We start from the raw sequence: 12264 nt of genomic DNA on the forward strand, positions 1-12264 counted from the left end.
ATCTCTGCCGATCACCAGATCTTTTACCTGTGCTGCTGATCTGTTGATGCTTCCTGCTGATCTAAAGGGAAGATCTGGGCTCACACACATCAACAGAAACTCTCACAATATTTGACCTGAGGATTAACACCAAGAGGCTTTTAAAAGAGTTGAGCAAATGGGGGAGGAGGAAGATAAGCAAAAGTCTCAGGTTTCACAGTAAAATGGAAGTGATGGACCTTTCCCCTGGTACCTGAAGGCATCATACCACTGACTTGTTATATGCTGAGATCCTTCGAGCCTTCAGAATACAGTATCTCACCTGTTTAGTGAAGATTGATTTAAAAACAACACAGAGTTGGTAAAGCACTTTTGTCCCAGTTTTTTGTTTTGTTTCACAAAAAAAAGAGGCATACAACTTTTTTCACCTGCACAGGTTTCTTTTCTTAAGGACAAGTGAAGCGTGCCGAGCCACCGCCATGCTCTGCTTCTCACAAGGCATGTTGCGGCTGGTGAGGATGCCATGAAAAAGAGTGGAAGTAACTAACTACGTTTACTCCTGTTATTGCAGTTGTGCAGCTTTGTGGTGACAGTACTTTTTGGGAGTATTACTTAAAGTTGTGGGATTTCTTTTACTTTTCCATATTTTTATGAAGTAGTGTGGGAAAATACAGTTGCAATCACATCCATCATTAGTTGTCAGCGCTTCACAAAGATCAAAAAGTTATGACAACTGTGAGAAACAGAAGAAAAATGACTTTATTTACTTTGTTAGCTGCCTGTATATTCTGTGGTTCTAAGTGACTCTATTTAAATACAATAGTTTTAACTTCATGCTCTTGACCTTTTGAAATGGTGAAGATCATGTTTAAAAATGTTCTCTTATAAACTAAAACAATAAGTTTTGCTTTGCATATAACATGAATTATTCCCAGAATGAGCATTTAACATCTTAGTTGAACTACTTTGTACCAAAGAAATAGTCCCTATAAGAACTATCCTGTTTCAGCAAATGTCCCAAAACGATATATATGTTTGTGTTGAAGTGACTGAAGTTATTATGATTCTTGTAAATTAGAACCAAACAAAAAGGAAGTACTGCTCTTATATCACGTTTTATACACTGACAGTATATAATTAGGGGACAGAGCTTTCGTTGTGAAGCCAACACTTAAGTTTGTTAAATATGCATTCTTTCTAATGACCAGTAGGGGGCAGCTGCATGGGCTGCATAAAAAGAAGCCAGATAGTATTGAGTCATAGGGCCAAATGACCCTACTCCTCACTTGATTTATTAGTTCAATAAACAGTTTCCTAATTAGTTTAGTCTCAATCGCAGGTTCCTAGTGTTCTTCCATACATTATGTAATTATGGTCCAATTTTGAGTAACATAGACGATAAAACTGTCAAACTAGGCCGTGCTGATCAAATACGAATCAAGATTCTGTCATTGTGTTGCCTATTTCTCAACTAAAATCTTTTCAAAAACATATTTTAGTGCACTGTTTATCTGTAATATGAAAACATGCGTGACTAGGGGAGCCACCAGTTGTGGTTATTATTGTAACCATGACAACAAACATCCCCTTACCTTAACCATGTGCTTATTTTAACACAAACCATGATCTTTCCCTATAACCCTAACCAAGTGGTTTGTGTGCCTAAACCTAAACAAACCACAGCTGTGTTAGATAAGAAAACTGAACTTTTCTTTTGCGAATATGTGTCATTCTGGAGAATTTAGATCAAAGTTTAAAAATTGGATAAATTAAATAGAATACAAATAGAACAGACCAGAAGTAAAGTTCACAGATTGCAACTAACTGAACACCACTCGCATCTGTATTTGACGACCGGGTAATGAGAACGAGCTGTGAAGCATGTAGAAGAAACTATGGTGGGCGTTAAAGTTGCGAAAAACACAAAAGGCCCAGTGTGGTGGACTACCGATGTGGCACTTCCTCTCGGCTCAACCGCACTGAATAGACTCGTCTGTATAAACCATGAGATGAACCAACACTTATCTGAATGAGGGTCCATTGAAGAACCTGCAGGGACTCTGGGATGTTTGTCTACTCCTCCACAACACTTGACTGAAGAAGAAGTAAACGCTTAGCTTAAGGGGATAGTGCAGAATTTATTGGACATATTGTTGATAGTTGGTTAGTTAAAGGTCCAGTGTGTAACATTTAGGCCGATCTATTGTTTGTTTTTATTGTTTCTACAGTAGCTCAGAACGGACAAACCAAACACATATGGCCTTTCACGTTCTCCTACACGCTTGGAAGGCAGAGCTGTATTGAAAGAGCTCTGCAACTTCACTGCTAGATGCCATTAAATCCTACACACTGGTCCTTTAAGCTTTATTTATTCAGGAAATCTCACTGACATCATGATCTCTTCATACAATAGATCACAACAAGGCAAGTACGCACACAGACTTATTAATGACAGAGGACTTCATTTTGAACTCATTAGGTCAACTCAACATCTCAACAGCTGACTTTGGTCTAACAGATGTGTGAAAGTATTTGGGGGATTAAATAACATTTTGGCAGCGTGTACTGGGGCTCATGGTGGAGGTCATTCAGCAATAACTCTGTAAACACATTGACTTTCTCCACAAAGTTTTGTTGTCTGGAGAGAATTTTTTCACACCTTTTTACAGTTCCCAACAATGTTTGTTGCTCCAGCGGATTTTTCTCCTCGGCACTGGTTGCTTGCGCAAATGCTTCTTCTTTTTTTGTGTCATTTGAACATTAATATGAGACACTCTGACCTCTGCAGTTTTGCTTATTTTTCTCTTTTAGAATAAAATTAAACAAAGATACAACAGAAATATTTGTTTCTGGAAGAAAAGAACAATTAAAAGACAGTGTTCGGCTTCATTTGCTAACATTAAGTCCACTGTGTATGCCACAGTGGGATTAAAGTGTGCAGAAACAGTGATGGTTATTTGTGGCAATTCAGTGGTTGAATTACATTTGCTCTTGTACTGTCAACTTAAACCAACTTAAAGTGACTCTTATTCTACCCCTGATAGTAAATGATGACAAAAGAGATGCACAACCACAAATTACATTTAATAATCATAACTTATTGAATTCCAGATTAAATGCTGATGTGTAGGTAGTTTAGTTTCAGATAGTTTGAGATGTCAGTTAATTACAGCCTGTTCACTCCAATCAAACGGGAAGTGAAAGCACCTGTGTGAGTGAAACACATCATAACCACAACAAAGGCTTCACTGGTCATGTGAAAAGAAAAAGAGAGACTGCCTGACAAAAGATTTAGAGTGTAAGTACGTTGTAACTTTCTTCAATGTGTGTGCGTGTTGTGGTTAGCTAATTAATGCTTGCTGAGAGCTACATTATCACTTACTCAAGTAAAGTACAAGTACTTTCCTGTCTCCACCACTCAAGACCAAGCATCATACCTGGGGCAATAGAGCATTCTCCATAGCTGCCCCCTCCCTCGTCCTAGACTGTACTGATCCATCCACGTTCAAAAGAATAATCAAAACCCACATCTTCAGAACTGCTTTTAATCAATTCATTGTGTGTGTGTGTATATATAGATGGAAAGATTGATAGATTTTTTTAGTGTGTCGTTTCTATTACCCATTTAACCTATTTTAACTTATGTGAAGTGTTTGTGAATACCATGAAAGGCACTCTATAAATAAAATGTAAAGGTCCACTTACAGTAAATGTTACATAGCTTTCAGCCCCATCTTTCATCACTTTCAATACATATATATACATACATACATATTTAGGTCATGAGATGACAACCGAACAGACTCCGCCACAGAAAGTCAGTACATGTGGCTGAAAGCTCAAGAAGATTTCCAGTAAGCTGGTCTCCTTCAAGACTTTACTATTTGAATTATTTGAACAATCTGGAAGGATCTAACGACTCATAGCTGCAATTATTATGGCAATAAAAACAAGATGTTACCCATCACCACTTTAACAAATTAAATTAAACTTTCCCCCAAAGATGAGTTGGTGGTCTTTGTCCTCTGGTAGGTTAGTACTGTAGGTGGTCTGCCGTTGACTGGGCGGTTGGCAGGGTTTCCCCTCTGTGTGACCTCTGCTGGTGCCCATGACCCCACCATGACATCCCAGGGGTCACCAGGGGAAGGAAACAGATGTCACAGGCCTTTTTTATGAGGATTTTCATGCACTGAGTCCCTCAGCTCCCGTTTAACATCGGCTGTTTGTTTTCGGAAGCTTTTCTGTTTCCGAGCCGTTAAGATATCAGCTGAGGAAAACTGGTGTTTGGGAGCGAAGTAGAAAGGATGAAAACATCATCTTAAACATTATTTCTTCCATTTCTATGAAAATGGGGTAAAAATGTTTGACTTCAAACTTCAAAGAGGGGCAAACAGGAATCAAAACAGTGTTCATATATGAGGATTATTTTCAGAGGTTACTTTTTTCAAATATTCTTTTCCAGTAACCTCCAGTGTTGAACTGTTACACCCCAACATAAATGTTGCATTAAACGTTATGGCAGTAAGTTACATGCAAGTTTCTGAAAAACGTCCCGTGGGACCAAAAGCCTATTTATCCAACAGACCATTATTGAGAAAACAAAAGCTCTGAAGGCCCTTTGTTCTGAAAATATAAAGAAAAAGATCATAGTTTGGGTTCAAAAAAGTATGTTAGTTACGTAAGCCGGTGATACCAGAGTGTGTAATTTCGGAACAACGTGCCTTCAGCGTAATGATCGTTTGTTTTTTTTGGAATAACAGGCTGTCCGACAAATGGGCTTCCGGTCAAATGGGACATTTTTCGGAGTGTTGTGGCTTCAGAATAATGGGCCACCAGCATTACCAATCTGCACTGGGTTTTTTCAAATCTAGAATTTGTTGTTTGTTTGTACTTTGAAGCAGAAGAACTATAGAAGAACTATATATGTCTGATATCATGCCAACTCAAAAGCTACTTTTGTCTTTTCATGAGGATTCTTCGTAAACAGAGAAAAGTACACCAGGAGTTTCATGTAATTTTTTTTAAATTATACTTGAGTCTGCAGAGATTATGGAGTTAGCATGCTAACCAGATAGCCCTGTACCACCATGTCTACCACTTTGTACTTCAAGAGGTGAGGTTAGTAAGTCACTGTAGTGCAGTCAGCCCTCAGGATGAAGGAGGATAAAGACAAGACAAGTGCAAGAAACCACTTTCAACGGCGAAGAAATAAGTGATAGAAGCAAAGCAAGAGTTAACACTAGTGCTGCTTTCCACTGCTAGAGACATCTGTTCTTGGCAAGAAATGGAATAAAGTTTGATGCTGAACTCTAAGCAGCTGTTAATGCTAACGTCGGCTATTAAGCGATAGTTTATAAAGGTTTGTGTAACGTTACTGACAGTGTTAATATGTTTAGGGGCGGACACCCCAACTCTCTGGTGATAAGCTGCCTCCAATTAGTGTGAATTCAACAGGTGGCCTAAATCTATATGTGGGCTAGTTATAGTTCCTTTAAACAGCATTGAGCTCATATCAAATGGTATTATGCACAACTTTATCAGCATTACACAGACCCAGAAGCAATATTTAGGGCAATCGCATCCCATCACTTTCACTTCAGAAAGTTTTCTCATTATCCTATTGGCACATTATATTGCAACACTGTGAGAAATCCCATCATAATGACTTACCATAGGCTGAATTGTATTAATTAAACTTTATTGTTTTCTTGGCAGCAGCGTAATCCATTCTGGATCCCATCGTGCTTTCCAATGGATCGAACAACGAGCCCACTCAGTCTGTCCTGAGACATTAATGTATGCGAATAGTTATTGATTCTTAACTTTGAAAGGCTGCGTTCTCCCGATGCCACAGTCATCAGGATAGTCAGGCGAATAATTACCACAGTCTGACAGTTGGGAAATGTTTATCCAATGCTTTTGAGGAAATTGAGGGTGCTGTTGTTGTTTCTTTTGGATCTGCGAGTCAGCTCTTAGACCAGGTCCTGTTCCAAGTTCTGACTGTATGATGGTACAGTAAATCTCAGGTAATCAGTATTGTATTTTAACCACTCTTAAAACCTCTCCCGCTCTCCTTGGCTCTCTCTGGCCATTAATATATCGTCACCTTGATCCTAAAGTCTGGAAAAACAATAAAAATTCCCCATCTGCACCAAAGCGGTACAGTGGCACTCATTAGCAGAAATAAAACAGATTAATGTGAGAGCAAATGTATGTCGCTCGGACTTACTGCAACTCTCTGTTCGCCACTACATCAACATCATGTCTGCTGATAGAAAACTGCCTTTAATCAACCATTAACAAGTGGAAATAGTGCTTGTTTAAAGAATATCCTAATGGTTGTAAACGCCTTAGTGGCTTTACAGGGTTTGATACTCTACTAATGGACAAAACAACTCGTGTCATTTTCTATTACAATACAGTATTTCCATTAATAAATGACTCCTAGAAAGCAGGACTGATTTTTCATCTGCTACTTGTAACCATAGTCTAAAATATAGTCAAAAAAATTGACAGATTTGATACAAAGAGCTGTTTATGTTCAAATGGTCAAAAGTTACGAATTCAGATTTAATCTAAAGATAACGCTAAATGCTTTTAAATAAATTCAACATGCACTAACAATATTTTTAAGTCATCTCAGTTTGGAAAACATTTTTGATACTTTTCATGAGGTTTTACAGTTTTTTTTTTTTATCTCAGCTGCTCTTACATATAAATTTGTGTTTTTAACCTGTCTGTAATTGATCTTTTCACCCACCTTTATATCTTCGTTAATAAGAACCTGTTTATGACCAGTGTCTGGGTGAACCTGACTCCTCAAGGCTCTGCAGGGTGGAGAGCAGCAGTAAAACCTCCGGTCCGACATTAAAAGAGACGGCTGATCAACAGCAGATGAGGACGAGGATGCTCTGATCTAACGTTGCATGTCACTGGTTTTAAAATTGCACGAGAAGTCGGGAAATGCGGCGCCGTTGATCCCATAAATCAGCAGGACAGTAACAAAACACTGGACGTCTAATGCTTGTGCTGTAACTACGAGTCAATCATTCTTACACTAACTGCTGTCGAGGTTGAGAATAACTGTCCCAACAGAAGAAGTATAAAGCTTTAAAAGTGAGTAGATCAACTTAAAGGTACAGTGTTTAACATTTAGGAGGATCTATTGGCAGAAATCAAATATAATGTTCATAGGTATGTTTTCATTAGTGTATAATCATCTGAAAATAGGAATAGTTGTGTGTTTGTTACCTTTAGAGTGAGCTGTTTTTATCTCCAGAGGGAAGTTGGTCCTTTTCTACAGAGTCCGCCATATTGTACTGCCATGTTTCTACAGTAGCCCAGAATGGACAAACCAAACATTGGCTCTAGATAGGTTTACTTTCACAACCATTTGTCCGACACCCCGTTATTCCAAAAACAAAACCCTGTTTTCCAGAAAATACACACTCTCTCTAGAGTTTTTTAATATCTTTATTTGGACAGAAAAGATAAAGTCAAGTGACCTTCGTCGTCATGATAACAATAATAGAGATGTGGTTAATGTTATTAAATGGTCACAGTTTGGTTCGGTTGGGACATTATTCAGACTACTAGGGTTTCAGAATAATGGGCCATCTGAAGATTAGCCTGGCATCAGCATAAAATGGAGTGGCACAGGCTTGTCCCTTTGCACATGTCAGCAGTGATCACATCACAGTGAGTCACAACTTCCATAACACATTTAACGTTTATTGATTTCGGTCCTTTTAATCTAATTAGTACATTCACAGAACCACATTAAAGTGAAGAAAAATCACTGCAGTTTTACTGTTTATTTACATTCAGAAATAAAAGTTATTGCTGGGGAAACGTTGTAGACGCAACTACACGTCACTTTTTTGTACCTCTCCTACGATGATGTAGCTCTGGTCTATGAGGGTTTATCACTGAAGACTGAGTCAGTAATTAGTCAGTATTATCCTTCCTTCATCAGGAATGTTAAATGTCTTGTGTAGATGACCCCTTGCTGAGCTCTGATAAAACATTGGTGTTTTTGTGACGATGAGTGCATCATGATGTGAAAAAGGACATAAAACCAACTGTACCTTCACATTAAACGTAACCATCAGCCCTCGGGACAGATTCATCAGCAGATATGTTTCTTCATTTGTCAAACACATTGCAGTCATTGTAAAGAGATGTGTAATGGAGAAATGTGGACGGACCACCCACCCTGCTGGTGCTGAAACAGGGTCCACAGAGGGCAGTTACACTGTTTCCACAGGTCACTCGTGTCTGACTTGTTAAATTTGTGAACCAGGACAAGGACGGGGTGTGTGCGCTCAAACTAAATCAGATTGATGAAGATATTTGCCGTATAAGAGTGATAAAAGAGCTGAAAATCTAATGAGCATCTTGCACGCTTACATAAACAATTTAAGTAACAGCAAGTTGGTCGAACTCCAAACTTGTGACTTGTGGACCGACAGCAGAAGGTCATAAATCTCCTCTGAGATAAGTTACAGCAGCTCAGGGACGCTCGGGTGTTTTGGACGGGGGGCTGGCATGTGAAAATAGCCTAGATAATCACGCCATCGCTCGTGGAAAATATCCAACCACGCAAAGAAATAGTCCCATCGAGGATTTTCTGACATTCTCACCCACGTGACATGTGAGCCTGAATTCATGAGAGAAGAAAACAGTTTTCGGGTTGAAGACTAATATCTGCAAACCGAAGCTAAAAGCAGCAAAATTCTGAATTTATTACATTTGAGTGACTCAGATACATTTGTTGATCTGTTAATCAAAAAGCTGCATTCATATTTCTACAATTCCTGTGACATATATAAGACATAAACATGTAAAAGGGGCTTTGTTGATGTGACAATCAGTAGATTTTCTAAAATGTAGGTTTGGTTTCAGAAGCAGGGAAGTACAAGATTCTTCAATAAACAGCAGCAAAGCAATATGAATGATATTTCCTGCATTTATATACATTTACATCAATCTAGCAAATAACGTGATGTGCTGTTCTTTCCATGATATTGGTGGTTCGACAACAACTAACCCTCCAGTCCGGTTTCCTACAGAGATCTTTACACAAACAAAGACCACAACTTGTCTTTAATGTACAATTCTTATGTGTTTTTCTGGAAAATTAACTGTAGACAAAAACATGCAGAGCAGGCGGAACTACTTTCCTTAGCCCTGAGCAATGTCTGCAATCTACGGCTCAATTTCTGTATACTTTCAAAAATCAGTAAATCAGTACTTTTTTTACGAGTGTGTAAGATTCAGCGGCATCTAGTGGTGAAGTTGAGGATTGCAGTAATTTGAATACAGCTCTGCCTTCCAAGCGTGTAGCGAAAATCCGCACTAAAATGCAAAAGGCCCTATATCTAGAGCCAGTGTTTGTGGTTTGTCCATTCTGGGCTACTGTAGAAACATGGGGACTAAACTCAGTAGATAAAAACGGCTCAATCTAAGGTAACAAAAACACAATGGTACTTATGTTCAGTTTAGTTTTCTGTTTTTTTTTTTTTTTTTGTATTGCACCAAATCATAACCTTTTAAATACAGCAAGTCTAGACTGTACTCCTTATATGATGATGACGGCGACAACGACTTGATTAGTCAATTGACAGAAAAAAAAATTATTATTATATGTCAAATGACAGCCTAAATATTTGCTGCTTTTCTCATTTTATATCAGCTCTTGGACATTGTGACAAGCTTTTTTTTCACTCTTGTCTGACATTTTATAGACTAACCGATTAATGAATTTATCAAAACACATAAATAAGAAAATAATCATTAATTTCAGGGCTACATGGCAGAACATCTTTTGTGTTAAACTCAAAGAAACTGACTGATGCAATGTTTTGTTTTTTGTTTTTTCTGCAACCTTACCGAACATCTTGATGTCGTAGACCTGCTCTACATTTTGCCTCTGCGCTGTGTTCTGTAAAAGGTTGGTCATCATGTGTAGGCAGCCTAAATTTGACAGCGACTGCGAGTCTAGGAACTAGACCAGATGGAGATGGCGATGGAGAAGCTGTAAAAACAAGATGGCTGCCAAACTCGCCTTGCATCAGCGGTTGTGGTCCTCTGGGTGTGCTGGGTCCATGTCCAGAGGTGAGGGAGGGTCAGACACAGACAGTGACAGATCTGAAGGAGTGGGACTTCTCAGCTCTGTGTTTTGTCTGCGGTCCTCTTCGTGTACGCTCACGGCGGACCGACGGGTCTTAGTTTGACGTCGGAGGGTGGGGGTGCAGTCGCAGGCCTCAGAGACCGGCGGTACGTTGTGAGTCTGAGATCAAAGACGACCAATCGCTGGCTGGGCTGCTTTACTATACACAACAGGCAGAAGTAATAACACACATGGGTGGAGTGGACTTCATGACATCATGGTGGAATAATGGAGATGTGGATCTTTTTCTTCTTCGCTGCTGCAACCACAACAGTGAGGCTTATAAAACTCTGAGTTTCTCAGGGGCAGAAATAATCTCACAGGTATAAATATTTAAACATATACTGTATGTAAGACGTGGCAGTGAGATCGGTTAAACAGATAGTGTAGAAGGTATTTCAGGAGGCTGCTTGTTGGCAGCATTAAAGGATTCATGGGGATTGGTTAAATTTGCGTTCATTGGTGTGATCGGAACTTCACAACTTCCTGGAGGGACTGAGTACAAAACTGTCGTTTCCTTGGTACATCTGGATTCAAAGTATTAGTCATTGCATGACTTTCAGGCCACATGAACATCAAAAGGATGTGTGGATATCGAGTTGAAGTATAGCAATATACTTAATAATACTCCCAAAATATTAATATGTAGGGTAATATACTGTAAATCTGTGTGCCAAGTGTTTTACTTTATTTACTGGTTAGTTGTGTTGACGCTTCATGCGTATTATTTTAATTGTAAATAAACAAAGATAAGTAGCAGAAATAAGAAAATGAACAGCAGATGATAAAAGTATAGTATGTATGAGAGCTGGTATCAGCAGCAGCCGAGTTGGTGAGGATGGGCCACTTTTTTAATTTAATATACTTGCATACAATTTTATTACATACATGATTCTTAAATGGGTATGTGATTTATAAAAATAATAATAATGGTCATCTTTTGGGGAAAAAAAGATAATTACATAGCCACAAGGCAAAAACATGACCTCCTAATAACAGTGCTACCTGTACCTGGATATGCTCTGAAAACTCTTTAATCAAACAGACTGGTGCAGGAGACTTTGATGTATGGGCATCTTTTTCTTCTTGTTAAGCCTTTATAACTGTTGGGGTGTGTTGTTTTTTAAATATTTAAAGATGCTAATCACGTATCTGCTGTGTGACACTCTGTTATCCCAAAGAGAGCATCTTGCTGTTGCCTGTTTTTTATCTACACATGAAAAGTAGCACCACACCACGCCATGTTTCCATCGAAGTGTGCGGCTGCGCGCTCAGTTCTCGGGTCACATAGGTTTCCACAGTCACTCAAGCTGCTCGGTGAAGAAAACAGACACAGATGCAGTGTTTAAAGTGCCTGATGTGAAAAATATTAAAGGCTGTATAAACACACAGCAGGGTTGAAACTGCCAGGCTACAGTTTGAGTAAACAGCATGATGGATACCTGGTTTTCTTCAGTGAGAGAAATAAATGTGTCTGTAGAGTCAGACAGTGGGAGAATTTCCTGCAGAGTGCTGCCACCTAGTGCCAAAACACATACTTACATGTTAATGTGTGGGATCTGTCTTGCAGGTTTTGTGTAGATAAAGTGGGGGGAAATTCCTATTTTAAAAAAATCTTTTTAATGCTTATTTCTAGTTTCTTCTAAGTGTGTATTTTCTTCTGTCTGCACTCTTCTTGACTGCTGTTTCTAAGTGAGTGATTGATTGTCTGCACGTGCAGTTATAGAGTGCTTAGTTAACATTTATATTCTTCCACTTCCCTTGTCTCGAAGTCAGTGAGTTTTTTTGACTAGGTTTTTGATTAGATGCCTGAAGCTGTCTGGCGATCACATTTGTGGTTTAAAAATCATAATTCATTTGTGAAGATTATCTTGCAGCACTGAACATGTATCATATTGTTCACCACAAAGTTTATCTTCTGCAATAACCAAAATCCAGTGGAAAAATCCCATTGGCTCTTTGCAAAACGAATCAGGACAATTCAAGGTTGGTCTATAAAATATCCCCACAGCACACTAGAGCAACAAAGATGACATTTTTTAACACTGTTTGAGGGAAATATTTGTGCTCTTGACTCAATGCTTATAAAGAAATGGTGTCAGGTGTGTGGACAT

The sequence above is a fragment of the Dicentrarchus labrax genome, unplaced genomic scaffold (assembly GCF_905237075.1).
Source record: "Dicentrarchus labrax unplaced genomic scaffold, dlabrax2021, whole genome shotgun sequence".
NCBI classification, from domain to species: domain Eukaryota; kingdom Metazoa; phylum Chordata; class Actinopteri; family Moronidae; genus Dicentrarchus; species Dicentrarchus labrax.